Source organism: Lissotriton helveticus, chromosome 3_2, assembly GCF_964261635.1.
Source record: "Lissotriton helveticus chromosome 3_2, aLisHel1.1, whole genome shotgun sequence".
In the NCBI taxonomy this organism is placed as follows: domain Eukaryota; kingdom Metazoa; phylum Chordata; class Amphibia; order Caudata; family Salamandridae; genus Lissotriton; species Lissotriton helveticus.
Window position 1 is genome coordinate 97,738,520 of NC_136062.1, and position 27,353 is coordinate 97,765,872.

The 27,353-nt window shown below is 41.9% G+C and overlaps 1 protein-coding gene across 1 annotated transcript in view; it reads right to left on the reverse strand.

Moving 5' to 3' along the window:
* The window catches only part of WDR72 (WD repeat domain 72), a 1,209,089-nt gene that overhangs the window by 44,675 nt on the left and 1,137,061 nt on the right, over positions 1 to 27,353 (reverse strand). The gene's annotated exons all lie outside the window — the stretch shown is intronic.

Consider the following 27,353-nt stretch of genomic DNA (forward strand, 5'->3'; position numbering starts at 1 on the left):
TTTCATTTCCTCAACTATACAGTTATACACACAACACCTTACTTATTCAAACATATACAAGCACATACTTACTTTGTTATACAACTACTGATACAAGTACACAATGATCCATACAGTCACTCGCACAATCAGTGGCTCTTATGTATAGTCATTTATGTATGACAGCTACCCACACACACCCTCAGTCTCCCATACAAATACTCGGGTAACCAATCAATAACACATATAGCCACTCATATGTTATGTTATTTATATTTTTAATGCGCACAGATGCTCCAGCGAAGGAGCGTCCTGGCACAGGGAAAGGTGAACACAACACAACAATAAAACCAGCAACAAGGAAAACAAAAATAATAAACCAGAAAGATTAAAACAGGAAGGTTTTCAGGGCCCTACGAAATGATAATAAATCGTCCAGGAGGCGGATTTCCAAGGGGAGCGCATTCCAGAGAGTCGCAGCTCTCACTCGAAAGGAGCGTCCACCCATCCGACTAAGTCTGAACCGGGGGACAACCACAAGAGATTGACCAAGAGATCTGAGTGAGCGAGTAGGAACGTAGGGAGAGACAAGTTTATTAAGTATCTCAGGAGCCGACCCTTGTAGGATTTTAAAGACCATGGTAAGGGCCTTAAAGTGGATTCTGTTTTTAATCGGTAGCCAGTGCAAGGACCGAAGAGTTTTAGAGGTAGGACAGGTCCGAGGCAAACCGACCACCGCCCTTGCCGCTGCGTTCTGTACCCGTTGTAGACGAAGGATCTCAGCTTGGTTCGCTCCAAGAAGGAGTGAGCTAGCGTAGTCCAACCGGGAAATGATCATCGCTTGAATGATCAGCTGTCTTGTCGGGGCGTCAAAAAATGTGAGCACCGGTCTTAATCCGCGTAATACCCCGAAACAGCCAGCCGCCACTCTCTTGGTGTGGGTCACAAAACTTAGTGTGTGGTCAAGCCACACTCCCAGATTCCTGAGTTCCAGGACTGGTACCGGGGCCGGCCCCAGCTCTGGTGGCCACCAACTGTCTCCCCAACGGTCCGCATCTCTTCCAACGATCATCACCTCCGTTTTTTTCGCGTTCAGCTGGAGACAGTTGTTATTCATCCAGCTGGCCACCTCTCTCAGTCCATTTCGGAACCTGGGGGCATCCTGCTCGGCATCCCCGCTGATCGTAACCGCTAGCTGAGTATCGTCGGCATAAGAGACCATGGTTAGGCCTCACTGCCTGGCGACCTCAGCCAGCGGCTGCACATACAGATTGAAAAGCGTGGGACTCAGCGAGGAGCCCTAAGGGACCCCCAGGTCCAATGGATGGTACTTGGACTGAAAAGGAGGGGTGGCAACGCAGAAGGAGCGATCGCTGAGGAAGGAGCGGAACCATTGCAGAGCCGAACCACAAATGTCAATGTCCTGTAAGCGGTGTAGAAGGATGCGATGGGACACGGTGTCAAAGGCAGCGCTAAGATCTAGTAAAATAAGCGTTGCCGTTTGACCTGCATCCAACACAGTCCGCAGATGCTTAACCATTGCCAGAAGGGCCGTCTCCGTGCTGTGACCAGCACGGAACCCATTCTGCATGGGATCAAGGACATTAGATCGGGTCATATGCTCCGCGAGGGCCAGATTTACATGGGCCTCCATAACTTTGGCCGGCCAAGGAAGCAGAGAGATAGGGCGGTAGTTTTCTGGTTTTAAGGGATCCAAAGATGGTTTTTTGAGGATCGGGGAAACCACCGCTTGCTTCCACTTGGCAGGGACAAGGCCAGAGGTCAGGGAGAGATTAATCAGTGAACACACTATCGTGCGTCCCTGAAAAGCAACATCCCTGAAGAGGGCAGATCTTAGCGGGTCTGCGGGCGAACCGGATTTAACACGCTGTGCACATCTGGCAAACCCCTCATCAGAGAGAGTGGGGAGAGAGTGCAGCAACGGACAGCTACTGGAAGCCCTCAAGGGGGTCACAGGTAGCGCCGTGCTTGGGAACGCCTGGTAGATATTCTTAACTTTGTCCAAGAAAAAAATAGCCAGGGTTTCGCAGTGGGAGATGGAACTATCCACCTGCGGAGCAGCTCTCTTTGCCATCAGATCTTTTATAGTTTTAAAGATAGTCTTAGAAGGATTAAGACTGCTGCGGAATTCTGCCGCGTAGAACGCCGCCCGGGTTCTGCATATAGCTCGGTGGTAGAGCTTAACAGATGCCAGATAAGCAGTTTTTCTGACGGTGTCATACGTCTTACGCCACTCCCTTTCAGCCCGTCTACAGGAGGCCTTCAGGGCGCGAAGAGCACTGTCATACCAGGGGCTGGCCTGCCGGGAGCTGGATTTACTGGAGATGATAGGTACCAGGGCATCGAGTGCCTTAGTAATCCAGTTACAAAACAGGTCATAGCCCGAGGTAGCATTAAGCAGGGGACCTAAGGGCTCAACAGCCATGATGTGATGAAGGTCCTCTAGCCTAAGCTTGTTCCAGTGGCGCCGAGGAATCCACTTAGAAGATGGAATAATGGGGATGACAGGAAGGGGTAGCCAGACGGACACCAGAAAGTGGTCAGACCATGCCACAGGAGAAACCGCCACAATTTGGACATCCATTAAGTTCGTAAAAAATGGATCCAAAATGTGACCGGCCAAATGTGTGGGTTGAGAGACCAGTTGGATCAACTGCAGGGCCTCTAAATCGGCCAGAAAACCGCTGATGGCCAAGGTCTCTAGCCTGTCAAAATGGAGGTTGAGGTCACCTAAGATCGAAAAGTTGGCGGAGCCGCTGGCCAGTGTACTCACCGCCTCCGGAAAGGCGCCCCTGAAAGCAACATCGCTGCCTGGGGGGCGATAAACAACCATTCCTGACAGCGAGAACTGGGGGCTGATGATGATCTTGAACAGCGCGCTTTCACATCCGGCGATCTGTAAGACCGTCCAGGTACACGTGAAGGTGGATTTAATAAATAAGGCAATACCTCCACCTCTAGACCGGCGATTAGATGTAAAGCATGAATAGCCAGGAGGACAGGCAAGATTGACTATGGCGGCATCGGTATCCTGAAGCCAAGTTTCGATAATGGCAAGCAGGTCTGGCAGCTCATCCAAGATTAGATCTGCAATGGACAGGTGGTGTTTGACCAGAGATCTGGTATTAAGATTTAAGAGTCGTAGACCATGCCCTAAGCCTCGAGTCGCCGAGGGAACACCAGAGTGTACTTGTGGTGCAAGGGGGGCAGCAGAGTCACAAATACCGACTGGCTGGTCCAACGACCACCTCTTACAGGCACACTGATAAGGGCCACACATCGGGTGACACGATGTAAAGGAGCACCGTGGGAGAGAGTCCCCAATTGCCCGTAGCGAGGCACTGGAGTAAACAATCATCCTATCACTCAGAAGGAAATGCAAGGAGAGACCCGCGACGCCCCGCACGTCCTTAGCGCGGACGGGCGCAGACGGGCAGACTCTGGCTCGACTCCGGCGCGAGTCAGGCGCTACCGCTGCGCGTCACCGCTGCGCTAGAGGGGTGAGGATTAAATAGAGGCTGACCTGCTCTGAGCACTAGAGCGCTCAGGCAAAGAAAATAGAGGAGGTCCCGGTCCCACCCAAGATGGCGGAAAACGCCACGAAGAGCCGGCAAATAACCAACCAGATCCGCTCAAAAAGCGGTGGGGGGCACAAATTAGGGTGCAAGTGTGTGGGCGCTATGAAGGAACAATAAAAACAGGGTCAAATGAAATTAAAATAAAAATAATAAAAAAGCGGCAATATTTAAAAATCAGCGCTGCACGCTCAGTTCGGCGCTGCCAATAAAGCGAGGTACAAATACAGCATTACCTTTCCCAGGGGCGAGTTGTAACAGGTGTTCGCCTTAAATAGAGGCTGACCTGCTCTGAGCACTAGAGCGCTCAGGCGAAGAACATAGAGGAGGTCCCGGTCCCACCCAAGATGGCGGAAAACGCCACGAAGAGCCGGCAAATAACCAACCAGATCCGCTCAAAAAACGGTGGGGGGCACAAATTAGGGTGCAAGTGTGTGGGCGCTATAAAGGAACAATAAAAACAGGGTCAAATGAAATTAAAATAAAAATAATAAAAAAGCGGCAATATTTAAAAATCAGCGCTGCACGCTCAGTTCGGCGCTGCCAATAAAGCGAGGTACAAATGCAGCATGACCTTTCCCAGGGCTACTGATCAACACATGAAGTAGCTTACACAACAACAGACATACTGATGCACACATTCAGACAGTGTAGTCACTAACCCATGCATTCAGTAAGACACATTTAATCCCTCACTCATACATTCAGTCATGTACCTACTAAATCTTTCATCCACACACTTAAACATCCACTCATTCTTCAATATGTAAAACATATTTAAACTTTACAGAAATACCCAGTCACTGGATGATGTCATCAGTGATGTCATTTTAGATGTCATCAGTGATGTCATCCGTGATGTCACTGACCATGTTATGAATGATGTACTATTATGACATCATCATCAGTGGATTGCGGGTGCGTGAAATATAGTTAGTACAACTAACTACATAGGAGCAATTTCAATGTTTTTTTAAATGCTAATTCCTAACTGTATATTACCTGAAACCTATGGTTTTTTCAGTGAAAAAAATATATATATATATATAAATTCACTGGAAAAAACCATAGGTTTCAGGCCTTATATAGTTAGGAATTAGCATTTAAAAAACCTTTAAAATTCACTAAAAAAACTATAAGTTTTAGGGGTGTTATAGTTAGTACAACTAACTATATAGGAGCAATTTTAATGGTTTTCTCTGAGTGAAATGTCCAGCTAACTATTACATGTGTGAAACCTACGGTTTTTTCAGTGAATATATATATATATATATATATATATATATATATATATATATATATATATATATATATATATTCATTGAAAAAACCATAGGTTTCAGGTCATATATAGTTAGGAATTAGCATTTCAAAAACCATTGAAATTGCTCCTATATAGTTAGTTGTACTAACTATATTTCACGCACCCGCAATCCACTGCTGATGATGTCACATATTACATCATTCATAACATGGTCAGTGACATCACTGATGACATCACTGATAACATCTCAAATGACATCACTGATGACATCACTGATGACATCACTGATGACATCTCAATTGACATCACTGATCACATCACTGATGATATCATTCATGTGATAATACGATGCACCTCTTCCCACTCTAATATAACCTTTGATACACCCAGTGTTAAACACAGACTACCATTCTTGAAACCATTGACACACTAATACCAGTTACTACATACGTACACACTGATTGTTAGCTCTATACACACATCCAATCATTTACCCATAGAATCACTCATACATACAGCCACTCATCAATACAACACTATCATCTGCACTCAAGCACCTATACAGACACTCACACTCTGCCACTCATCCATGGAGTTACTCACACATCTAGTCAGTCATGCAAAGAATCAATCACAGTTTCATTTCCTCTACTATACAGTTATACACACAACACCTTACTTATTCAAACATATACAAGCACATACTTACTTTGTTATACAATTACTGATACAAGTACACAATGATCCATACAGCCACTCGCACAATCAGTGGCTCTTATGTATAGTCATTTATGTATGACAGCTACCCACACACACACTCAGTCTCCCATACAAATACTCGGGCAACCAATCAATAACACATATAGCCACTCATATAGCTACTGATCAACACATGAAGTAGCTTACACAACAACAGACATACTGATGCACACATTCAGACAGTTTAGTCACTAACCCATGCATTCAGTAAGACACATTTATTCATTCACTCATACATTCAGTCATGTACCTACTAAATCTTTCATCCACACACTTATACATCCACTCATTCTTCAATATGTAAAACATATTTAAACTTTACAGAAATACCAAGTCACTGGATGATGTCATCAGTGATGTCATCAGTGATGTCATTTGAGATGTCATCAGTGATGTCATCAGTGATGTCACTGACCATGTTATGAATGATGTAATATGTGACATCATCAGCAGTGGATTGCGGGTGCGTGAAATATAGTTAGTACAACTAACTATATAGGAGCAATTTCAATGGTTTTTTTAAATGCTAATTCCTAACTATATATGACCTGAAACCTATGGTTTTTTCAGTGAAAAAAAAATATATATATATATATCTATTAATTCACTGAAAAAAACATAGGTGTCAGGCCTTATATAGTTAGGAATTAGCATTTAAAAAACCTTTAAAATTCACTATAAAAACTATAAGTTTTAGTGGTGTTATAGTTAGCTGGACATTTCACTCGTACAAAACCATTGAAATTGCTCCTATATAGTTAGTTGTACTAACTATATTTCACGCACCAGCAATCCACTGCTGATGAGGTCACATATTACATCATTCATGACATGGTCAGTGACATCACTGATGACATCTCAAATGAAATCACTGATGACATCACTGATGACATCATCCAGTGAATGTGGTTTGCTTTGTTATTTAAATATGCATTATATATATATATATATATATATATATATATATATATATATATATATATATAGCAATTTGCATTGAAGAATAAGTGGATATATAAAAATAAATATTTGGATTGTGGATTTAGTAGCAGTGTAATTGACTGTTTACTTGACCAATTTATAGTGTCTCACTAAATATAGTGGATAGTAACTAAACAGTTTGAATATCTGTATAACTTTGTCAGATGTTGTGTAAACTGGTTCTCCAGTTGGTTACTAGCTATGTGAAAGTCTGTATTAGTTATTGATTAGTTAACTGAGTATTTGTATGGGAGAGTGAATGTGTGTGTGGTTCGTTGGGTGGTGTGTGACTGCCCAAAGATGTGTGAATAGTTGATTCACTAGATATATGAAGTTAAAACTAAATGTTCTAACAGTTGTTTGGGTGAGTGAATATCTTTATGGGTGTGGTGATGAGCAAATATATTTCTCAATGGTACATGTCCAACAAACTAGAAAAATAAAAGGCAGTGTATGTGTCAGTTGTTGTATATTAATAAGTATACATAAGACTCAATGATTGTGTGAGTGACTGTATGGATAACTTTATACTTGTAATAATGATTTTATAATTCACTAAGTATGACGTACTATCTAAATGAATAGATGAAGTTGTGTTTGTATAATTGTGTAGCTAAGTAAATATGTAAGTATGATCCATTGTTTGCATAAGTGAGTAGGATGACTTCATATGTGAATAGGATGTGTGCTGGTGTGTAATGTCGATTTAGGTGTATAAGTATTTTTGATAGTGTTCTATTGTTCATTGACAGCATGTATGAGTGAATCTACAGGTAAGTGATTAGATGTGTGTATACCTCTAAAATCACTGAGTGGGTTTTTAGATACTTGTATTGCTGTAATCAGTGATGTCACTGACCATGTCACGAATGATGTAATATGTGACATCATCAGCAGTGGATTGCGGGTGCGCGAAATATAGTTAGTACAACTAACTATATAGGTGCAATTTCAATAGTTTTGTATGAGTGAAATGTCCAGCTAACTATAACACCCCTAAAAATTATAGTTTTTTGAGTGAATTTTAAAGGTTTTTTTAAATGCTAATTCCTAACTATACAAGGCCTGAAACCTATGGTTTTTTCAGTGAATTTCAAAGGTTTTTTAAATGCTAATTCCTAACTATATAAGGCCTGAAACCTATCGTTTTTTCAGTGAATTTGCAAGGTTTTTTAAATGCTAATTCCTACCTATATAAGGCCTGAAAGCCCACCAGGAATCTCCAGTATGCGCCAGGAGACTGCTTTGCAGAGAGGTGTAATGAAGCCACTCCCCTTTTTACACCTCTCTGCAACGCAGACCCCGTGCATGTTTGAAGAGGGGGAACTAATTCCCCTTGCATACTAGCCCACCTTGAACCTCCAGTATGCGCCAGGGGGCTGCATTGCAGAGGTGTAATGAGGCTATGCCCCTTGTTACACCTCTCTGCAACGCAGCCCCCTGGCGCGTTTGCAGAGGGGGAACTAATTCCCCTTGCATACTGGGGGTCCCTGGGGGCCAACTAGCCCACCAGGAGCCTCCAGTATGCGCCAGGGGGCTGCATTGCAGAGGTGTAATGAGGCTATGCCTCTTTTTACACCTCTCTGCAACGCAGGCCACTGGCGCGTTTGCAGAGGGGGGACTAATTCCCCTTGCATACTGGGGTCCCTGGGTCATATCTGCCCAAACGCCGAAATTCCGAACGATTGAAAATGACTTTTCTTGAGAAACATTTGGATTTGGATTATCATGTCCTATACTTTGGAATTTTTGAAAGACTGACTTTGAGGATGCTATAAATTACTCAGGTGTGCCCGAATTGTGTGGGTAAAATTGATACCTAGTCACTTTGAATAAGAATGTACTTACGTCTCGTCTAACATTTGGAAGAAATATCTAGTTATATGACAACAGGATACCGACATAACTTGAAGGAAATAAGAACGCCCTGAAGAAGTTCTGTTGTACAGAACGAAACGCGTTAGCTGGCTGTGGTACATAAACTTAAGGAAAATAAAAGCATTTGAATATACACCAAGATTCAGCGCTTCAATGAGGACTCTAAGTGATATGATTTGATTGGACTTATTGTGCAATTGGTGCTGTGCCAAACTTTGGAATATTCTCCACTACTCTCTACTACTTACTCTCTACTACTCCACTACTCTCTAATACTCACTCTCTACTACTCATTCTCTACTACTCTACTACTCTCTACTACTCTCTCTCTACTACTCACTCCCTACTACTCACTATCTGCTACTCTCTACTATTCACTCTTTACTACTCTCTACTACTCTCTCTCTACTACTCACTCTTTACTACTCACTATCTACTACTCTCTACTACTCACTCTCTACTTCTCACTCTCTACTTCTCTCTACTACTCCCTCTCTACTACTCTCTCTCTACTACTCTCTCTCTACTACTCACTCTCTACTACCCACTCTCTACTACTCTCTCTCTACTACTCTCTACTACTACTCACTCTCTACTACTCTCTACTATTCTCTCTCGCTGCTACTCACTCTCTACTACTCACTCTTTACTACTCTCTACTACTCACTTTCTCCTGCTCTCTACTACTCACTCTACTACTTACTCTCTACTACTCACTCTCTACTACTCTCTACTACTCACTCTACTATTCACTCTACTATTCACTCTACTACTCTCTACTACTCACTCTCTGCTACTCTCTACTGCTCTCTACTACTCTCTACTACTAACTCTCTACTCTATTACTCACTCTCTTCTCTCTACCTCACTACCTCTCTCTACTTCTCTCTCTACTAGTCTCTACCTCTCTACCTCTACCTCTCTATCTCTACACCTCTACCTCTCTCTACACGCACACATATACACACATATATATTTATGCATATATGCATATGCATTTATGTATGTGTATATATATATTCACTGAAAAAACCATATGTTTCAGGAGTTATATAGTTAGGAATTAGTTTTTAAAAAACCTTTGAAATTCACTCAAAAACTATATGTTTTAGTGGTGTTATAGTTAGCTGGACATTTTACTCATACAAAACCAATGAAATTGCTCCTATATAGTTAGTTGTACTAACTATATTTCGCGCACCCAATAATGCACTGCGGATGATGTCACATATTAGATCATTCATGACATGGTCAGTGACATCACTGATGACATCTCAAATGACATCACTGATGACATCACTGATGACATCATCCAGTGAATGTGGTTTGCTTCGTTATTTAAATATGCATTATATATATAGCAATTTACATTGAAGAATGAGTGGATATATATAAATAAATATTTGGATGGAGGATTTAGTAGCAGTGTAATTGACTGTTTACTTGACCAATTTATAATATCTCACTATATATAGTGGATAGTGACTAAACTGTGTGAATATCTGTATCACTTTGTCAGTTGTTGTGTAAACTGATTCTACAGTTGGTTACTAGCTATGTGAAAGTCTATATTAGTTATTGATTAGTTAACTGAGTATTTGTTTTGGAGTGTGAAAGTGTGTGTGGTTCGGTGGGGGGTGTGTGACTGTCCAAAGATGTGTGAATAGTTGATTCAGTAGATATATGAAGTTAAAACTACATGTTCTAACAGTTTGGGTGAGGGAATCTCTTTATGGGTGTGGTGATGAGCAAATATATTTCTCAAAGGTACAGGTCCAACAAACTAGAAAAATAAAAGGCAGTGTATGTGTCAGTTGTTGTATATAAATAAGTATACATAAGACACAATGTTTGTGTGAGTGACTGTATGGATAACTGTATACTTGTAATAATGATTTTATAATTCACTAAGTATGACTTACGATCTAAATGAATAGAAGAAGTGGTGTTTGTATAAGTGTTTTGCTAAGTAAATATGTAAGTATGATCCATTGTTTGCATAAGTGAGTAGGATGACTTCATATGTGAATAGGATGCGTGCTGTTGTTTAATGTCGATATAGATGTATAAGTATTTTTGATAGTGTTCTATTGTTCATTGACAGCATGTATGAGTGAATCCATAGGTAGGTGATTAGATGTGTGTATACATCTATGAATCACTGAGTGGATTTTTAGATACTTGTATTGCTGTGACAATGGATTTAAATATAATACTCTGTATTTTACAAACAGTGATGAAAAATTGTAATAGTGTATGAAAAGGTGTATGTGATTGTCACGTGGATGATGTCATCAGTGATGTCATTTGAGATGTCATCAGTGATGTCACTGACCATGTCATGAATGATCTAATATGTGACATCATCAGCAGTGGATTGCGGGTGCGCGAAATATAGTTAGTACAACTAACTATATAGGAGCAATTTCATTGGTTTTGTATGAGTAAAATGTCCAGCTAACTATAACACCACTAAAACTTATAGTTTTTTGAGTGAATTTCAAAGGTTTTTTAAAAACTAATTTCTAACTATATAACTCCTGAAACCTATGTTTTTTTCAGTGAATTTCAAAGGTTTTTTAAATGCTGATTCCTAACTATATAAGGCCTGAAACCTATGTTTTTTAGTGAATTTTAAAGGTTTTTTAAATGCTAATTCCTAACTATATAAGGCCTGAAACCTATGGTTTTTTCAGTGAATTTCAAAGGTTTTTTAAATGCTAATTTCTAACTATATAAGGCCTGAAACCTATGGTTTTTTCAGTGTTTTAAAAAAAAAATTGATTGGTTAACTGGCTTATTAAGTGTATCTTAGTGAATACATATATTAGCGAGTAATGTTTAAATATTTAAATATATGCATGAGTGATGTAATATGTGACGTCATCAGCAGTGCATTGCAGACGTGCAAGTTATAGTGAGTCCAACTAACTATAACTTTGGAATTTCAATGGTTTTATGCGAGTAAAATTTCCAGCTAACTATAACTGGTGTGAAACCTATGGTTTTTTCAGTGAACTTCAAAGGTTTTTTAAATGCTAATTCCTAACTTTAACTGGTGTGTAACCTATGGTTTTTTCAGTGAATATATATATATATATATAAAAAATTTCTATGGCAAAATGAAACCCCTCATTTTGTTCCTTTTCAAATTAAATGTGATAAGTGTTACCACTTTATTCCAATCAACATGACTTCAGGTGTGCCATACTTTTGTCATAAGTAAGACTGTTAGCGTTCTAGTTGTTCTTTAGAACCCTCTGGGACATTCTGTCATTGGGCTATAGTTGGGCTACATCTGGCTGATATTTGGGCTACATTTGTTTTTTTTTGTCTCTGGTGGCCATCTTTGGGCTACATTGGGCTACATTTGGGCTCTAACATATATAAAGCCCAATGTAGCCCAATATATAAGTTAATTTTCGTAAAAACCACTGGAGCACATATCTTGAGACGTAGCAAAGGCCCATCGGGCTACCAGTCCCTACAATTTTGCCAATTTTGGTGGCAAACCATTCAGCCGTTCGGGCTAAAAGTGAGTCCAACCGCCCTATGGAAATTAACATGGGAAAAACACGTTTTGGGACCCCCCTTTTATCTCGGCCCCCGCTTGACGAATCCCCCCCAAACTTTCAGGGAAGGAGCGGAGCGCCGCGAGGCAAAGTTAAGGAAAATTTCAGGAAGATTCCTCAACCGGCGCCAAAGTTATTCCCAATAGAATGTTGCGATTTCCCTATGGAAAACAATCCTAACTATATATACCTACTGGCTATCGCCAGTAGGTAATACATACATATATAAACATATATAATCTGCATATCTATATAAATACAAATATAAATGCATGCATACATATACTTACATATGTATGTTATTTACATGAAAGTTTTAAAAACCCTAATAAAAGCAAAGCTAAAAAGCCACCTCATTACAAACAGAATGGCTTTAACTTAAACGAGGGCGAGATCTATTGCATTTTCAATGCTTGTTTACTTTGGTTCCATCAAGAAGGCATTCAGATGTGTCACACATTTGCCATAAATTCTGAATGTTAGCACTCTAGTTGCTCATTAGATCACTGTAGTAAAGCTACTGCTCACCAGGGAAGTCTGCTGCTAATCATACTTTCTATGGCAAACTGAACCCCCTCATTTTGTTCCTTTTTAAATTAAATGTTTTCAGACTTACCACTTCATTCCAATCAAGATGGCTTCTGGTGTGCCATACTTTTGTCATAAGTAAGACTGTTAGCGCTCTAGTTGTTCTTTAGAACACTCTGGGACATTCTGTCATTGGGCTATACTTGGGCTACATCTGGGAGATATTCGGGCTACATTTGGGCTCTTTTGTCTCTGGTGGCCATCTTGGGAGACTGCATGTCAGAATTTTTTAATGAAATAGAAGAGGATTTGGGAAGTCACTCAAAATGTGCCCTAATTTTTCTTTCTGCAGCACTAATCATACTTTCTATGGCAAAATATACCCCCTCATTTTGTTCCTTTTTAAATTAAATGTTTTAAGAGTTACCACTTTATTCCAATCAAGATGGCTTCAGGTGTGCCATACCTTTGTCATAAGTAGGACTGTTAGCGCTCTAGTTGTTCTTTAGAACACTCTAGGAGGCTGCAGTAGAACACAAAGGAATCAACTGACAGTCTCTGTCCTTGTTGGATGTACTTGTTTTACTGAGAATGTCAGACTTCATGCTCGCATGACTGAGAAAGATAATGTGAATTTACAGAAAATATGCTTTCAGTTTAGCTTATAGATCCCATTCCAAACCACTGTGGGAAAAGCATGAGATAATAGTTTTCTTTCAAACATGATTCCTGATATCCCAGCAGAAGGCTTTTTCACATGGTAAAATCAATCACCTTAGAACACACCACAATTCCTAAAATGAGTGTAGTACCATCAACAAATGATTTATAATGTAACTAAAGTCCTAAAACCCTCTATTAACTACAATGCTTTTTAATGAGGTGCTATTATGTATATTGGTCCCAAGATGGCTGCCAACACTTCTTGGATGAAGTGCTGACAGCCAATCAGATCTCACGATGAGATGTGTGGTTAGGCTCCGCCCAGATATATATGTGATTTTGAAGTTAATTTTCATAAAAACCACAGGAGCAATTTTTGCCAAATATAGCAAAGGCACTTCTGCGTACCAGTCCCCACAATTTTGCCAAGTTTGGTGTAATTCCGTTCAGCGGTTCGGGCTGTAGCCTTGTGAGAACGTCCTATGCAAATTAACATGGGGAAAATACGTTTTGGGACCCCACTTTTTTCTCAGCCCCCACTTCACGAATCCCCCCGAAACTTTCAGGGAAGGAGCACAAAATTTTGGAATATTACACACAAATTCCTCAACCGGCGCCAAAGTTATTCCCAATAGAATGTTGCGGATTTCGTATGGTAGCTAGGTCCTAACTATATATACCTACTGGCTATCGCCAGTAGGTAATATATATATATATATATATATATATTCACTGAAAAAAACATAGGTTTTACACACGTTATAGTTAGGAAGTAGCATTTACAAAACCTATGAAATTCACTGAAAAAACCATAGGTTTGACACCAGTTATAGTTAGCTGGAAATTTTACTGATATAAAACCAATGAAATTCCACGTTATAGTTAGTTGGACTCACTATAACTTGCGCCTGTAATGCACTGCTGATGACGTCACATATTACATCACTCATGACATCACTGATAACACCATCCAGTGAATGTGTGTCTTTCTGAAAAATAAATATGTGTTACATATGTATATATTATTGAATATCTTAGTGAATACATATATTACTGAGTAATGCTTAAATATTTAAATATATGTATTAGTGTTTCACTTTGTGTATAAGTGGCTGCATGGGTTGATGAGTAAATACATGTGTATGTATATAGGTTATTAGATGTTTTTCTTAGTATCAGTATGAGTGTTTGCATGCTTTGGTGTGAGTATTACTTAGTACATAGATGCAAGAATGACTGAGTCTCTGTTTGTATGTGTTTTGAAGACAGCATATGTGCAGGACTGTATGGGTGGATTAGTGTGCATATGTCTGTGTTAGTGAGTAAATGACTGTCTTATTAGTGTCTTTATCAGTAACTACATATGTTTTAATGTAGTATATGTGAATATTGATGTATATAAGTGACTATATGTGAGAGTGAGGTATTGTAAGAGTTCCTGTTTAAATTAGTATGTGTTTCTATGAGTGATTTTTAAAGGAGTAAGTATGTGTAAGTTTCCTTAGAAGTAAAGTGGTAGTGTGTGTATAGCTGTTTATGCAAATAAATGGATGTTCAATAGTTTATTTGCATGTGTGAGTATGTGTGTGAATAACTTTTGGATGACTGTCGGTGTGTAACAGGATGTGTAGGTGTATCACTACATATGATTAGTGAATATATGTATGAGTGACTATATAGAACTGTTGGTGAATTAGTGCATGTGTATATAGATGGTGGAATTATTGAATTGGTTGTTGTAACTGGTATGAGTATCTCCATTTTTTTGAACATTTTAGTTTCTATTTTTGAATATGCGTTTCAAGGGTTAGATTACAGTGAAAGGAGGTCTGTCACTGTGTCACAAGGATGGTGTTATCAGTGATGTCATGAGTGATGTAATATGTGACGTCATCAGCAGTGCATTACACGCGCAAGTTATAGTGAGTCTAACTAACTATAACGTGGAATTTCATTGGTTTTATATCAGTAAAATTTCCAGCTAACTATAACTGGTGTCAAACCTATGGTTTTTTCAGTGAATTTCATAGGTTTTGTAAATGCTACTTCCTAACTATAACGTGTGTAAAACCTATGGTTTTTTCAGTGAATTTCATTGGGTTTTAAAATGCTAATTCAAAAATATCTCGTGTATACAACCTATACTTTTGTCCATAAAGTTCTGGCAATATTTTTTTCGGAAACAAGCCGTTTTCTTCACTGTTCAAGTTGCATAGAGACTCCTTGTAAAGCGATACAGAATTAGAAAGTCTGTACCTTGCCTTTTTTTCAACGCATTAAAATTTGTCTGTAAATAAAAATAGCCTTTCTAAACTTTCGTGCGCGACCCGGTGTGCGCACTCTCGGCAACAGTTCTCAATAAAATGGATAGCGCATTTCCAGGCTTTCGTGCGCGACCGTGTGCGCACACCCACCTATATATTTCGTGAAAACTTTGCAATCTGAACTTATTGAATTTCTTCATAGACCCATCAAAGAACTTATAATACGTCAAACAGACTAAACCTAGGCTTCTTTTGTAATATTATGAAAATTTTCATTAAATGGAGCCGAATGTCTTTTTAAACTTTCGTGTGTGACCGAATGTACACACCTTGGTATTTTAAAAAAATATATAAAAGGTTTTATACTTTAACAATTGTATGCTTGAATCGAGCTCAAAAGATATATTAAATCCGAATATGTTTGAATTTACTTCTTTTCACGTTTTGAAACTTCGCTGAATTAGACCGCTACTTCCAAATGACGTACGTAACTAGATACTATCACCGCGTACACGTCCTGAGACGCGCATGTGAAGTCATGTGACTTGAAAACAACACTTCCAATTGGTTCTTAGTAGTTTCTATTCTGCAATTTACACGGAGGACTCCACCCACTTCCCTCACTATCTTTTGTACTCTCAAAAGAGAACAACGTTCAACACACTTCGGAAGACTTTGCTGAAATGGCTGCCGCCCCGCATTCATCTTCCGAATCTGAAGGAAATGAGCGACTACCTTTAAAAAGAAAAAAAGGAATGTTTTATTTGGAAATTTTTTACTTATCCTGAAGAATTAAAGAAAGTAAATGCGCCAAAAGTTACCTGCACGATATGCAATTCGGTTCTCTCAAGAGGAAATCCAAGCAAGAAATATTCCTTTTCCATACATACCATGATGCGGCATGTCAAACAAGTGCACCCTGTGGAATTTGCAAAGGCATCGACAAGAGCCCTGGCCACGCTATTACCATCAGAGGTGGCCAGCACATCTTCTGGTGGACGACCTGTATCTCCATCGAGTGCTGTGATGGACTTGAGACCATATCTTGCAAAGGTGCACATGAAATGCAACGAGTGTGGAGAAATTCTTCTGTACGGAGAGCAGAGCCTCATTCTTACTAAACTAAAAATTGAGAGTCATAAATGCCCCGAGAAAAGATAAATTTCTTCATTTCATTTAAAAAACAACATAACAGTTGTTTAAAAAAAAAATTAAAAAAAAAGTTCTTTTCAGAACTAACTCATTGTACCAAAAACAGCTCCAGGAGCATATTATAAAGGGCGTTTATCTCCCTGTTTTTGGCTTTCGATCGTGCGCGACCGTGTGCGCGCACCCGCCGATATATTTCGGGAAAACTTCGCGATTGTAACTTATTAAATTTCTTCATAGACCCATCATAGAACTTATACTACTCAGAAGATATATTCAATCCGTATGTGTTTAGATTTACTCCTTTTCACGTTTTGAAACTTCCCTGAATTAGACCGCTACTTCCAACCAGATACTATCACCGCGTACACGTCCTGAGACGCGCATGTGAAGTCATGTGACTTGAAAACAACACTTCCAATTGGTTCCTAGTAGTTTCTATGCTGCGTCAATACCTACGCCTGCTTCAAACACATGCACAGTTTTGAAACAGCATGGGCCTGAAAGTCACTGAGTGAAATATCATACATTACAGTCAGCCATTTTCAAGACGCATTCCTTCAGAGGAACACTTATCGTTTATTATTAGAGGTAGATCGTCCGACTCCACCGGAGGACACCCCTAATAAAAAAGACATATATATAAAATGCGGACTAGCCGCTGTATCGTACTAGCAAACTTTAACTTAAAAATCGTTAGAGAAAACAAAAGGAATCGAACAAAATCAGTAGGCCACTGATAGGATCTCTTTTTGACCTTGCTAAAATAGAAACATTAGGAACAACCCCTCATGAGAAATATGAAACTAGTGAGAGAAACCGAGCTCAACGCCATCTTGCCCCCTTTTAGGCCCCATCACGAACATAGATAGCCCCACATAGCAAAACGTGATCTTATCGCCTGCCCAACTTCAGATCTGACCCCCCCCTTTTGCTCTCATGTCCTGTCGGAATGTCCGGCTGTAGATTACAATCACATGTTACATTTGGGAGGGGAAACGACATCAGAGCGACAAATATTAGAAATATACCACACGACAGCAAAATAACAGGTTAAAACGTTTTTATTCTTGAACAAAAATATATTAAAACAACTATTTACATGACAAACGGCCGCAGCAACAAACCCACAATGCATTTCGCCGTCTACTTGACGCCGTCCCTGTCCCTCCTTCCCCAAAGTAGCAATGTTGGGCTACTTTTGGGCTGCTTTCTAGTAGGGTTTTTGAGCATCAGAAAGTCTACAAAAGCCGTCGGCAACGGCCTGGGGTGGAGAACCATTATGTGAATAGTCCGGAGGCGACACCACTCGCCAAGGCCTGTCCCCAGGATGAACCAAGGGATCCGTTCCTGGGGCCGTGGCAAAGAGCGGCCGGCCGCCATCGGCCAGAGAAGGCATGGGCCCTACCCAAGATGTAGTTGTCTTCCCATTCTCTTCTTTTTTCAGCGCCTTGCAGGCCACGAGGGGGGAATGTCTTGCATATGCCTCCGACCCCCCACCCCTCTTCATCGCCTGGTCCGGCCATAACAAATGTCAGCAAGACGCCGTGGGGTGCACTGGGAGGGAGAGGCGGCGCGGACGAGCCTCTCCCGCCTCCCCAGGTGGAGGCCCCTCAGCTGCACCCCCAACGATCCACGCACCCGGCAAAGGGTTCGTCCACTGTGGCGATATAGGGACGCTCCACGAGCCCAGGAAAGGGTTCGCATACTGTGGCGGTATAGGGACGCTCCACGAGCCCAGCAAAGGACTCTCCCACTGTTGCGGTACAGCGACGCTCCACTCACCCAGCAGGGTCTCGTCCACTGTGGCGGTGCAACGATGCTTCGCCCGACAGGCTTGAGTCCATCTGCTCCTGCAACCCAGTGACTGCCGGTGGTTGCAGATCTCCTAAAAATGGCGGTCGACTTTGCAGGAATGGGCCTGGCGTGAAAAGTTGGCCTGGTCGCCTGTTAACCAGAAAATGGGCCCCTGTCTTTCCTTTCAAAATGCTGCCAACAATATTATATCAGACTCTGCATCGGTACTTACTTATAAATGCAGAAACAACTCAATTAACACAAGGGCTCTTTTCAGAGCCACCTTATATCAAAGCACTCAAACTTCTGATTTATCTCCATTTTCACACTTTTGTAAATAGTTGTGCGCGCCCGAGTGCGCGCACCCCGCAACTTTTTTCGGAAAAAAAATATATATATTTTCGCGTTTAAGGTCCTTACTGCACACCCTGAGAAAACCTACGCAGCAAAACAATCTCTACCTTCACCCCTTTCCATGTTCCAACGCCTTGAAATGACAATATATTTACTCGCAGTGACAAAATGGCGGTCAACACTTCCTGATTTCCTTCGAATCGAACGTTAACAGACGTCACGCAGCAAAAAAAAAATCCGCGCGCGCGCAGCCGCTTGAGTGCGCGCACCCGTCCGCGCTTATAGATATATAATTGACTTTAACTTTAATTTTCTCAACAACTACTGAACGGATTTACACCATTCCACAAAAAAGCGTAATCTGCGAGCCGGACTCTACAGTTTTGCCAAATTTCTTATAAATCCATTCAGCCGTTCGACCTGTAGCCGTGTCTAAACGTCCTATGGAAAATAACATGGAGAAAACACGTTTTGGGACCCCCCTTTTATCTCAGCCCCCACTTCACCAATCCCCCCAAAATTTTCAGGGAAGGAGCGCAGCGGACCGAGCCATCTTCTTTGAGAAATTCGCAAAGATTCATCCACCAGGGCCAAAGTTAATCCAAATAGAATGTTGACGATTTCCTATGGAAACTAGGTCCTAACTATAACTACCTACTGGCGACCGCCAGTAGGTAATATACATATATATATATATATATATATATATATATATATATATATATATTTACAGATTGAGACCCTGAATGAGGAAATTGGAAAAGTGGAATCAGCGATCAATGTATCACTAACATCCACTCCAGTGATACATACATTCAGAGATGACATGCTGGCACGCCTGTCCCGTGAAGAGGAAATAATCAAAAAACGGAAAAGTTTTAAATTCCAGAGGGATCGATGGGATTACGAGAACGGACAGGTGTTCACATTTGCCAAAAGGTACGATTCAGTTAAAATAAAAAAACAACAAACTTTAACACAGAAACATCTATCAGCTCAGCAACCAGTACCCAATGAATCATTGGTAGCAGCAAGCAGCTCTATTGCTGGCTCTTCAACTGACCTTAGCTCGGCCATTGAAAGTGGGTCTGACAATGAGACATCACGCATGCAGAGAGCGGGTTTTCAGAAATACACCTTGGCGCAGGAGGTGGATTGTATGAGTCAGGACAGACGACAAACATTGCGCTCCAGGGCTCAGAATGCACAAAGTGCGCAAATAGCAAGTCAAGGAAATCAAGGAACTGTAGGAGGTGGGAACGCCGGCAATGCCACAACCAGCGCAACAATTCCCAAAAAGAGGTATGTGAAAAAAACAAAGAAACAATGGAATCAATGATGGAATTGCCAAATACACAAGGTAAATCACAAACTATTATCAACCTAACGGATATACATTTGACAGAAGATGAAATATCGGTCTTATCATTGGGCCTGTCCTTTTGCCCTAGAGGCAACTTTAATTATGCTGATTGTCGAGTGGACATATTCAAGTTTGTGAGAAAAATTAAACTTAAAAAGTTTCACTTACTTCAGGGAAGCACAAAAAACAAAACGGCAATCATGGGCACATCAGAGGTAGTGCCTGGTATGTCAGTACTAGATGTTGGCCTCATGCAGGACTTATATCAGCTACGAAATGAGGGGAATGTCACGGATGAGATTCTGAGCCAAATGCCAACGACTACTGTGCAAGGACCCCTCACAACATTCAAAGTAAAATCGAAATTTTGTCCAATAATGATTCGTGACAATGTGGACATCTTCCATGACAAAGTGACACAGGAGTTGAAAATCCTATATAAGAAACAAAATGAGGCAAAAAAGAGATACACGGCAAAAGGCAATGCTTACTTTAAACTCATGGCTAAACTTAATAACAACATTGAAGTGGTCATACGCAAATCCGACAAAGGGGGTAACATTGTCCTCTGGCCCCGCAAAATGTACTGTGATGAGGCTGAACGACAACTTAGTGACAAGGAGTGCTATAGACGCTGTGAAATGGGCACAGTAAGAGCATCATGGGACAAATTTTACTCTTGCTTGATGGCCTGGAGAAGCACGGGATTATTGTCTGCAGAGGAATACAAATTCTTGAAAAATGATAATCCCATAATGCCGGTATTGTACTTCATACCTAAGGTCCACAAAAGCACTACGAATCCACCAGGCAGGCCCATTATCTCTGCCTGTGGCAGCCTGATGGAAAACGCCAGCAAATATGTGGACCATTTTTTGCAGGACTGTGTACGGACATTGCCATCTTTTGTATTAGATACAGGCGACCTACTGAGGAAATTGTAAAAGGTGGTGTGGGGCGCGGACATGGTGCTGATATCCATGGACGTATCATCTCTGTATACAAGTATACATCATAGGGACGGACTAAAAGCTGTGGATTATTTTCTCCAAAAACGTCCCATGTGCTACCAGGAACACAACAAAATGCTATTAGCTATCATTACCATGTGTCTTGAGAATAACTATTTCTTTTTTTCTAAACAGGTATACCAACAAATTAGAGGCGTAGCTATGGGGGCATGTTTTTCCCCTAGCTACGCCTGTTTGCACATGGGTTTATGGGAAAGACAGACATTGCTAGATGAGAATCTTTCATTTGTCAATAAACACGTAGCACACATGATTAGATACATTGACGATTTATTGTTCGTGTGGAAAGGAACGGAGATTGAGGCACAGAACTTTGTTAACTCCCTTAACATTAACAGCATGAACCTACAATTCACAAGCCTCATAAGTAGGACCTCTGTCATGTTCCTAGATGTTGAATTATTTGTGTTTGAGAACTCTCTTAATACTAGATTGCACAGGAAAAGCACGGCGGGCAATTCTGTACTGCATGCAGATAGCAACCATCCGGCTCACTTGATCCGCAGCATCCCTGATGCTGCGGATCAGAAGAATCTGTAGCATAGAATCGGATTGTCTTAAAGCACAGAAGGAATGTCGATTGAGATTCATTGAAAGGGGGTATAGCCCTAAGGTCATTGACAGTGCGACCAGAAGAGCTAATGCAACTGGTAGGACACAGGCATTAGTCACTAGAGGAGTAACTAAAGACACTCCTATCGATGAACAACCCCTGAGACTTATACTGACATATAGTGATCAACATCAGGCTATTAGGAGAATCATCACCAGGAATTGGCCGTTGATCAAGAATGATCCGACCTTGGGCGAGAAACTGACACGTTCCCCCAATTTGACCTTTAGAAAGGCCAGCTCTATGAGCAACACTCTGGTGTCCAGTAGCCCAGAAATTAAATCTTCTCCAGATTGGCTGATGCAAAGCAAGGGTTTCATCAAATGTGCCACATGCAAAGCATGCAGACAGGGTGTGAACAAAACTGAATACCTAAGCCCCTTTCATAATACACCTAGAAAAATTGACAAGAAACTTACGTGCAAAACTGAATTTGCGATATACGTATTAGAGTGCCCCTGCGGATTGAAATATGTAGGTAGCACTAGACCTCAGTGTCATAAGAGAATTTTACAACACCTTCGGGCCTTTAAAAATGGGGATGAAGCATACCCTGTTGCTCGGCATTTTTCTGCTGTTCATGCCAATGACTCTGAATTGCTAAAATACTACATAGTTGACTGCATTCCACCCCTGAGGCGCGGTGGGGATAGAAATGCTAGATTAAGAAGATTAGAAACTAAATATATTCTAGAGATGGACACTAAGAGTCCGAATGGTTTGAATTCCACGGAAGATTTTTATACGTTCTTATAATCTATAGATGAAATAGAAGTGGTTTTCAAAATTGGATATATCTTCCGAGTCCACATACAATGAATGAGTCTGTATGCTGCACTTAAAAAGAATCATTTTTAAGTATTTAACTATGTCACTATTTGTCACTATGTATTTTGTTTGGTTTTAGGGAGTCAACACACTATTCCAATATACACTTTACTTGTGGATGATTAGCAGTATGCCCACTATGGGCTGTTTTATTGAGTAATCACTCTATTGTTCCTGCATGGGTCAGAGGTTGAATAATACTCTCCCCCGTTGCCGGTAACGGATGTGACCTAAGACTTCGAGTAATATACACTCATTAGTTATGCAGCCATAGAGGACTTTTTTAGCATAGATTTTAAATCATGCATATATTTTAGGAAGTTCCTCTTTATCTGGTTGATTTTAATAATGGGATGTTTTTATCATGAATAATGATTCCAATTATTTATTGATGTTTTTACTCGATTTTGTAAATATTTATTGGGAATGTTTACAACAATTGCTATTTTTGCACCTAAACTTGGCACGTTTTGCACTATGATAGTACTGTATTGAACAGCGAGATTTGCACAGGAAAAACTGTAAAGCGTGTAAGTTAATTTGTACTGTATTTTACAGTTAGGAATGCATTTACACAGGAACTGAGTCTTTCATCCATATCTATTAAGATTGAAATTGCACTGTCACTTTAAAAGGTGTTGATCTGCCCATGTGATGTGTCATGTGATCAAGGTCCGAGAGGGACCGAAACGCGTCATGGCGGTGGTGTTGGGCGAGTAACTGAAAATAAAGAAAAATTCAGCACGATTTGGGTCTGCATCGTCTCTTGGGATTCGATTCCTGTGTGCTAGAGGCGAAAATCAGGATATATTTAATATAATGGACTTGTTTGTTCTGCTTTATTTAAAGCACTGCTCGTCTTTTCCCTGAAGAAGAAGGCAAGACCTTCGAAACGCGTCGGACTATATACAAGACGAACCTTGGCCCCTGAATACATCAGAGACCTTCTCCTGTGCCTGTAAGCTATCGTGCATGCTGCTGTGAATAAAGCACTAACCTGGTAACCCCCGTGAGTGTGGTGCGTTCTTTGAACGAGGGAGCTTCCATATTACAACGGACCCACCGCCGTTTTTCACTGCACCCGCCCTGAAGAGTGCAGAAGGCGCTTCGGTGGACCTAGGAGCCTAGCAGCAGTACTGCATACGCCCAGCACCGCCACAGAGACACCCTGAAACGGAGCCGTGCAACGGCAGTCATCCAGGCTGTTAGGATTGCGTGAATGGTCCGCTCCTACTCCGACCGCAAGGATGCCGTGTGGTTGGCGAGGGGGCGCCCTGTAAGTGTTTGAAGACAGCGGCTTAGGGCGTTTACGGGAGACAACATATGCAAATTGATTGCTGGACTACAACAACCATGAGACACTGCGACATAAGCCCAGCCTGCAATGAGGCGTGTCATATATAATGGACTTGTTTGTTCTGCTTTATTTAAAGCACTGCTCGTCTTTTCCCTGAAGAAGAAGGCAAGACCTTCGAAACGCGTCGGACTATATACAAGACGAACCTTGGCCCCTGAATACATCAGAGACCTTCTCCTGTGCCTGTAAGCTATCGTGCATGCTGCTGTGAATAAAGCACTAACCTGGTAACCCCCGTGAGTGTGGTGCGTTCTTTGAACAAGGGAGCTTCCATATTACAACGGACCCACCGCCGTTTTTCACTGCACCCGCCCTGAAGAGTGCAGAAGGCGCTTCGGTGGACCTAGGAGCCTAGCAGCAGTACTGCATACGCCCAGCACCGCCACAGAGACACCCTGAAACGGAGCCGTGCAACGGCAGTCATCCAGGCTGTTAGGATTGCATGAATGGTCCGCTCCTACTCCGACCGCAAGGATGCCGTGTGGTTGGCGAGGGGGCGCCCTGTAAGTGTTTGAAGACAGCGGCTTAGGGCGTTTACGGGAGACAACATATGCAAATTGATTGCTGGACTACAACAACCATGAGACACTGCGACATAAGCCCAGCCTGCAATGAGGCGTGTCATATATAATGGACTTGTTTGTTCTGCTTTATTTAAAGCACTGCTCGTCTTTTCCCTGAAGAAGAAGGCAAGACCTTAGACGAACCTTGGCCCCTGAATACATCAGAAACCTTCTCCTGTGCCTGTAAGCTATCGTGCATGCTGCTGTGAATAAAGCACTAACCTGGTAACCCCCGTGAGTGTGGTGCGTTCTTTGAACGAGGGAGCTTCCATATTACAATGGACCCACCGCCGTTTTTCACTGCACCCGCCCTGAAGAGTGCAGAAGGCGCTTCGGTGGACCTAGGAGCCTAGCAGCAGTACTGCATACGCCCAGCACCGCCACAGAGACACCCTGAAACGGAGCCGTGCAACGGCAGTCATCCAGGCTGTTAGGATTGCGTGAATGGTCCGCTCCTACTCCGACCGCAAGGATGCCGTGTGGTTGGCGAGGGGGCGCCCTGTAAGTGTTTGAAGACAGCGGCTTAGGGCGTTTACGGGAGACAACATATGCAAATTGATTGCTGGACTACAACAACCATGAGACACTGCGACATAAGCCCAGCCTGCAATGAGGCGTGTCATATATAATGGACTTGTTTGTTCTGCTTTATTTAAAGCACTGCTCGTCTTTTCCCTGAAGAAGAAGGCAAGACCTTCGAAACGCGTCGGACTATATACAAGACGAACCTTGGCCCCTGAATACATCAGAGACCTTCTCCTGTGCCTGTAAGCTATCGTGCATGCTGCTGTGAATAAAGCACTAACCTGGTAACCCCCGTGAGTGTGGTGCGTTCTTTGAACAAGGGAGCTTCCATATTACAACGGACCCACCGCCGTTTTTCACTGCACCCGCCCTGAAGAGTGCAGAAGGCGCTTCGGTGGACCTAGGAGCCTAGCAGCAGTACTGCATACGCCCAGCACCGCCACAGAGACACCCTGAAACGGAGCCGTGCAACGGCAGTCATCCAGGCTGTTAGGATTGCGTGAATGGTCCGCTCCTACTCCGACCGCAAGGATGCCGTGTGGTTGGCGAGGGGGCGCCCTGTAAGTGTTTGAAGACAGCGGCTTAGGGCGTTTACGGGAGACAACATATGCAAATTGATTGCTGGACTACAACAACCATGAGACACTGCGACATAAGCCCAGCCTGCAATGAGGCGTGTCATATATAATGGACTTGTTTGTTCTGCTTTATTTAAAGCACTGCTCGTCTTTTCCCTGAAGAAGAAGGCAAGACCTTCGAAACGCGTCGGACTATATACAAGACGAACCTTGGCCCCTGAATACATCAGAGACCTTCTCCTGTGCCTGTAAGCTATCGTGCATGCTTCTGTGAATAAAGCACTAACCTGGTATCCCCCGTGAGTGTGGTGCGTTCTTTGAACGAGGGAGCTTCCATATTACAACGGACCCACCGCCGTTTTTCACTGCACCCGCCCTGAAGAGTGCAGAAGGCGCTTCGGTGGACCTAGGAGCCTAGCAGCAGTAGTGCATATGCCCAGCACCGCCACAGAGACACCCTGAAACGGAGCCGTGCAACGGCAGTCATCCAGGCTGTTAGGATTGCGTGAATGGTCCGCTCCTACTCCGACCACAAGGATGCCGTGTGGTTGGCGAGGGGGCGCCCTGTAAGTGTTTGAAGACAGCGGCTTAGGGCGTTTACGGGAGACAACATATGCAAATTGATTGCTGGACTACAACAACCATGAGACACTGCGACATAAGCCCAGCCTGCAATGAGGCGTGTCATATATAATGGACTTGTTTGTTCTGCTTTATTTAAAGCACTGCTCGTCTTTTCCCTGAAGAAGAAGGCAAGACCTTCGAAACGCGTCAGACTATATACAAGACGAACCTTGGCCCCTGAATACATCAGAGACCTTCTCCTGTGCCTGTAAGCTATCGTGCATGCTGCTGTGAATAAAGCACTAACCTGGTAACCCCCGTGAGTGTGGTGCGTTCTTTGAACGAGGGAGCTTCCATATTTATTTATATATATATATATATATATATATATATATATATATATATATATATATTCACTCGATCCTCCCGCAGAAACGAAGGGACGACAAGCCACACCAGCCGGGTGTGATTTCAAGGTTTTCTTTATTGGGCACAAAGAAGACGCGTTTCGAGCACACAGGCTCTTGGTCTATATATATATATATATATATATATATCAGCTTTCCGTTCACATCTGTGTATGGATTACAGAAAAAACGGCACACCAGGTAAGTCCAGCACAAGAAACTTTATTGTGCACTCAGCGAACAAGGACGACGCGTTTCGGCGTTATGCCTTTATCAAGTGGCCCCCATTTTGTAAAGCTGTGTTTATAAGTCCTTTCTTGAATTATAGACATAGAAGAAATACTATCATTTCTCTGTACATCGTGATTTGTACAAACCTACAATTCAAATCATTGCATCATACAATTGCATATTTCATTTACGAGGACTAATATACAACACAGTATAACCACCCGTGTTGATAAGCTGGTACGCGCAGATGAAGACATTATCCCCAATTCATTTCAATAATGTATAGGCTTTGTGGGTAATGTAGTTCTGGCAATGTGAGCGAATTTCGACTATCTCACAAAGGAGTGTTCATACAATCTAGCATAATTCCGCATTGTTGGCCCTTACTACTATATAGTGTTTTTTACTCCATGGCCATAATGGGAGCTCCCATGATTATTTGAAATGGGGTTATTTTGTGTCCGAGGTCTGAGCAATATATTGGGAGCAAGCCTTTATGTACAAGTGCA